The sequence below is a fragment of the Heterodontus francisci genome, chromosome 1, assembly GCF_036365525.1.
Source record: "Heterodontus francisci isolate sHetFra1 chromosome 1, sHetFra1.hap1, whole genome shotgun sequence".
Classification (NCBI taxonomy): domain Eukaryota; kingdom Metazoa; phylum Chordata; class Chondrichthyes; order Heterodontiformes; family Heterodontidae; genus Heterodontus; species Heterodontus francisci.
Genome location: NC_090371.1, coordinates 49707286 through 49713989, shown reverse-complemented (window position 1 = coordinate 49713989; position 6704 = coordinate 49707286).

Genomic DNA, 6704 nt, shown 5'->3' with positions numbered 1-6704 from the left:
TTTCATGTGAATTGTAATCCCTGCTTATGCAACTTGTATTAGGGCACTAGATAAGACATTTACCATTTATGTCCCCTTAGTTTTAGTTTTGCCACCTTTAAAAGATTGTCAAATCTCCAGGAATGAAAGAATATTCTCCTGGACATTGAACCTGGGAGATTAATCATTGAAAGTTTGCACTTTCCCCATTGCGACTGCATTAAGTCCCTTGTGTGCCAAAGTGAACATCCAGCATACTATCACACGAACATACGAATTAGGAGCAGAAGTAGGCCATTCAGCCCCTGAAGCCTGCTCCAAAATTCAATAAGATCATGGCTGATCTGTTTGTGTCTTGAATTCCACACTCCCATCTACCCCCGATAACCTTTGATTCCCTTCCCCAACAAGAATCTATCTACCTCTGCCTTAAAAATATTCAATGACCCCGCCTCCACCACCTTCTGAGGCAGAGAGTTCCAAAGTCACACAACCCTCAGAGAAAAAATTTCTCTTCATCTCTGCCCTAAAAGGTGGCCCCTAATTTTAAAACAGTGCCCCTTAGTTCTGGACTCACCCATAAGAGGAAACATCCTTTCCACATCCAACTTGTCAAGACCATTCAGGATCTTATATACTTCAATAAAGTCTCCTGTAAAACTTTTATGTGTTTAGGTGGGATGTTGACTAGCTTTTGACCCATAAGGTACAAACTCTGGTTTCTTAATCAAGATAGTGAATTTATTAAGTACAGCAAGAATATACAAGCAATACTTAACCAACGGCAGTAGTTATAAAGCAAGATATAGTGTCATCAGTCCTTGCCTTCCAAGCTGCTGTGGCGCTATCTTCTTTCTTGAGGTGTTCTGTTGACTGTAGGTTGGTTTCTTCTTGAATTAGTGCACCCCAAGTTTAGTTTAGTTTAGAGATACAGCACTGAAACAGGCCCTTCGGCCCACCGAGTCTGTGCCGACCATCAACTACCCATTTATACTAATCCTACACTAATCCCATATTCCTATCACATCCCCACCTGTCCCTATATATTTCCCTACCACCTACCTATACTAGAGGCAATTTATAATGGCCAATTAACCAATAAACCTGCAAGTCTTTGGCATGTGGGAGGAAACCGGAGCACCCGGAGAAAACACACGCAGACGCAGGGAGAACTTGCAAACTCCGCACAGGCAGTACCCAGAATCGAACCCGGGTCGCTGGAGCTGTGAGGCTGCGGTGCTAACCACTGCGCCACTGTGCCGCCCTGCGCCACTGTCCCAGCACCTGTCATTTATGGCCCCCTCTGAGGGTTCTTTCCTTCCATATTAGGTTATAATCCACTTTAACCTTTTGACTGGTCAGGTTTAACCTCAACTTCTGTACATTGTCTTTTCTTAGAGTCATAGAGAGATACAGCACTGAAACAGGCCCTTCAGCCCACTGAGTCTGTGCCAACCAACAACCACCCATTTATGCTAATCCTACATTAATCCCATATTCCCTACCACATCCCCACCTTCCCTCAATTCTCCTACCATCTACCTACACTAGTTGCAATTTACCATGGCCAATTTACCTAACAACCTGCAAGTCTTTCGCTGTGGGAGGAAAGCAGAGCAACTGGCGGAAACCCACGCAGTCACAGACAGTACCCAGAACTGAATCTGGGTTGCTGGAGCTGTGAGGCTGCAGTGCTAATCATTGCGCCACTCTTGATTAGTTTATAGTAATCAGATTACAGCTGGTATGACCCTACCCTCTGTACATTGTCTCTGCAGACAGCTTGATGGCCCAATCATTGTCACACAGTGGGGAATGTTTGCTGTCAATTGAAGTCTTGAATGGCCTCTGAATATCTTTATTTGCATTATCATCCTTCGTGAGGCCAACTGATCCCTTATTGTGACTGGTTCAGTCTTAGTTTGAAATGCAGAATGGGCATCCGTTCTCATAGCAATGCTACTTCTGCTAAGGTTGTTGTTATGGTATGAACGCCCAAGACAAAGCCCTCAATCAACATATATATATTTTTATATATATATATATATATATATATATATATATATAATTCTGACTGCGGTGGGAGCAATGCACTGTCAATTCAGTCCCACCGCTCCACAGGTCGCATCATACATATCTTAAAGCTTTCCAAATCAAAGAAAGCCACAGCCGAATTGAAACAATCTAGTAATCCCCAAATGAGGCAAACCAAACCAGGTATCTTTAGATCAACAAATTAACTATTTATAAAAATCTTAAACACTACTAAGGTAAACCAATATCTAAAGACCTTACAACTTATTTAAAGAATCGAACTCCTGCATTCGCATACATATACCCAAACTAACAGTAGTTTGGTGTTTAATTAGCTGCCTGATAAAATAGAAATAACAATAAAGTCTTTGTTGATTTACATTCCTGACGAAATGGAATCTTCAATGTAGAAACAGTCCAAGGTTGCTTGAAGTCTTTGCAGTTGTCCAATTGGGAAAAAACAAGTTCTTCAACAATAGGAAATTCAGCAGTCCAGTTCAGCAGTTGAAGTGTTACTCTTCTTTTTCCAGCGATGAACACAGCAGATCAACAATTTGCTATTATTTTTTAAAAGAATTAATCTGGCTTGACTTTTTAGAATTTTGAGAGAGAATAATAAACTAACTTCTCTTCCTTCAGTTTAAATGGTCTGAGAGCTCTCCTTTCAGGTGCTAACACACAACTGACTGTCTGTCAACTGAACAAAACAGTTTTTTGCCAGCCAGTTTCAAAGTCAAACAGCAATATTGTATGTCCTGTTCTCCCTTTCTGCAAGGTTGTATCCAGGCAACCAAGATGCACTTTCACTCAGTCTCTGGAGCTTGCTGCCTTAAAGATGTACTGACCTCTTACAGACTTAAAGGCACACTGCTTATTTCCTGAGGAAAAAAAAAGGATCATGACATTGTGAAAATAAACACCGTCTCCCACCAGCTCCCAACTACAGTATGCCTATATACGTTTCATATTTACCAACATGATTCTAAACACAAAGTGCACATCTTAGTTCTAATCTAATATATTGATATATATATAACTGTTCCCGAGCATAACTGCAACATCATTTGAAATCATTCTAATTTAAAACATAGCATCTCGTGAGTTTTATTAGACCATAACTTATATATTCACCCAACAGATAAAACATGGCAGAGGTTAACCCTTTAGTTCCCACACTCCCCTCACTCTTCAAAACTCCAGTGAAAACAAGCCCAATCTGTCCAACCTTTCCTCATAAGACAACCCACTCCTATGAGGTATCAATTTAGTAAACCTCCTCTGAACCACCTCCTTCCTTGCATCCTTCCTTAAATAAGGAGACCAAAACTGCACACAGTATTCAAGGTGCGGTCTCACAAATGCCCCGTATAACTGAAGCATAACATCCTTACTTTTACTTTCAATTCCTCTCCTAATAAAGGATAACATTCCATAGGAACATAGGAAGACAGGAGTAGGCCATTCAGCCCCTCGAGCCTGTCCCACTATTCAATGAGATGATGGCTGATCCGGGGCCTAACTCCATATACCTGCCTTTGGCCCATATCCCTTAATATCTTTGCTTAACAAAAATCTATCTCAGATTTAAAATTAACAACTGTTCTAGCTTCAACTGCTGCTTGTGGGAGAGAGTTCCAAACCTCTACCACCCTTTGCGTGAAGAAGTGCTTCCTAATATCTCTCCTGAACGGTCTGGCCCTAATTTTTAGTCTATGCCCCCTAGTTTTAGAATCTCCAACCAGTGGAAATAGTTTATCTTTATCTAGCCTGTCTTTTCCTGTTAATATCTTGAAGACTTCGATCACCCCTTAACCTTCTAAATTCTAGCGAAAACAGACCTAATTTGTGTAATCTCTCCTCGTAACTTAATCCCTGTAGTCCAGGTATCATTCTTGTAAACCTACGTTGCACTCCCTCCAAGGCCAATATATCCTTCCTGAGGTGTGGTGCCCAGAATTGCTCACAGTACTCCAAGTGGGGTCTAACCCGGGTTTTGTACAGCTGCAGCATAACCTCTGTGTCTTTATACTCCAATCCTCTAGATAAAAGGCTAGCATTCCATTAGCCTTTTTGATTATTTTCTGCACTTGCTCGTGGCATTTTAAAGATCTATGCACCTGAACCCCCAAGTCTCTTTGGATGTCCACTGTACTTAACCTCTTCCCATTTGGAAAGTACCCTGCTCTATACTTTATGACTTGCTGTACCTACATACTAACTTTTTGTGACTCATGCACTAGAACACTTAGATTCCTTTGCACCTCGGAATTCTGCAGTCATTCTCTGTTTAAGTAATACTTAATGCTTATTTTTGTTCTTCCTGCCAAAGTGAACAACTTCACATTTTCCCACAGTATACTCCATCTGCCAGATTTCTGCCCACTCACTCAACCTATCTTTGTATCACTCCCAGTGAATGTGTTTTGGTGTAACAGCATCTTTACATTAATTGATGAAGCCTCCAGGAATAGGTAGAACCAGAATTGGCAACTCAGTGTGATCTTCATCTACAAGGCATTGCTACTCTTCATCCTTGACCACTCAATTCAGTTCCCCAGCTGTGAAATGGTTTCTTTCTCTGTAATGCTGAAACAGGAAAGTTTCCATGTGCTCAGAACTCTGGATAATTATGTGTCCATTAATATTCATTTCAATTATGCTTTGGTTTTTATGATATTGATAAACTTTTAAGCCTAAAGGCAGAAAATGGTGGAAATGCTTAGCAAATCAGTCAGCATCTGTGGAGAAGAACAGAGTTATAATACAACTGAGAATCTGGCTGAATATAGAAGGTTCAGAGGGGAAGTGAAAAAGCAATAAGAAAAGTGAAGAGACAGTATGAAAAGAGACTGGCAACTAATATAAAATGGAATCCAAAAGTCTTCTATAGGCATATTAATATTAAAATAGTGGTAAAGGGAGAGTAGGGCTTAATAGGGACCAAAAGGGGGATTTACACATGGAGGCAGGGGGAATAGCTGAGGTATTAAATGAATACTTTGCATCTGTCTTTATCAAGGAAGAAGATGATACCCAGCACACAGTGGAAGAGTAGGTAATTAATACACTAGAAAGATTTTAAATTGATAAGGAAGTGGTATTAGATCGGCTGTCTATACTTAAAGTTGATAAAGCACCAGGGCCGCATGAGATGCATCCAAGGATACTGAAGGAAGTGTGGGTGGAAATTGTGGATACACTGGCTATAATTTTCCACTCTTCCTTAGACTTAGGGGTGGTGCCAGAGGACTGGAGAATGCAAATGTTAAATCCTTGTTCAAAAAAGGATGTAAAGATAAGCCCAGCATCTGCAGGCCAGTCAGTTTAACTTTGGTGGTGAAACTTCTAGAATCAATAATTTGGGACCAAATTAATAGTCACATGGATAAATGTAGGTTAATTAAGAAAAATCAACATGGATTCACTAAGGGAAAGGCATGTTTAACTAACTGGCTGGAGTTGTTTGAAGAGGTAACAAAGAGGGTTGATGAGGACAATGCTGTTGATGTGGCGTACATGGACTTCCAAAAGGCATTTGATACTATGCCGCGCAACAGACTTGTGAGCAAAATTATAGCTCATGGAATAAAAGGAACATGGATACAAAATTGGCTGAGTGTCAGGAAACAGAGAGTAGCGATTCATCCATATTTTTTGGGATGGAGGAAGGTTTGTAGTGGTGTTCCCCAGGGGTCAATATTGGTCTTGCTTTTCCTGATATATATTAATGACCTAGACCTTGGTGTACAGGGCACAATTTCAAAATTTGCAGACGATACAAAATTTTTAGAAGCATTTTGAACTGTGAGCAGGATAGTGTAAAAATTTAAAAAGACATAGACAAGTTGGTGGAATGGGCGGACAAGTAGCGGATGAAGTTCAATGCAGAGAAATGTGAAGTCATTCATTTTGGTAGGAAGAACATGGAGAGACAATATAACATAAAGGATACAACTCTAAAGGGGTGCAAGAGCAGAGGGACCTGGGTGTATTTGTGCATAAGTCATTGAAGGTGGCAGGACAGGTTGAGAGAGCGGTTAATAAAGCATACATTTTCCTGGGCTTTATTAATAGGGGCATTGCGCACAAGAAGAAGAAGGTTATGTTGAACTTGTATAAGACACTAGTTCGGCCTCAGCTGGAGTATTGTGTCCAATTCTGGGTGCTGCACTTTAGGAAAGAATTGAAGGCATTGGAGAAAGTACAGAAAAGATTCACGAGAATGGTTCCAGAGATGAGGAATTTCAGTTTTGAAGACAGATCGGAGAAGTTAGGACTGTTTTCCTTGGCGAAGAGAGGCTGAGAGGAGATTTGAAAGAGGTGTTCAAAATCATAAGGGGTGTTATTGAGTAGTTATGGAAAAACTGTTCCCACTCATGAAAGGATCTAGAACGAGAGGGCACAGATTTAAAGTGATTGGCAAAAGAAGCAACAGTGACATGAGGAAATCCTTCATGCAGTGAGTGGTTAGGATCTGGCATGCACTGCCTGAGAACATGGTGGAGGCAGGTTCATTTGAGGCATTCAAAAGGGAATTAGACTGTTATCTGAAAAGGAAGCACGTGCAGGGCTAGGGGAAAAAGGCGGGGGAATGGCATTAGATGAATTGCTCATTCAGACAGCTGGTACAGACACGTTAGGCCTCCTTGTCCGCTGAAACATTTCTGTGATTCTGTGTCCTTATTTCAAAT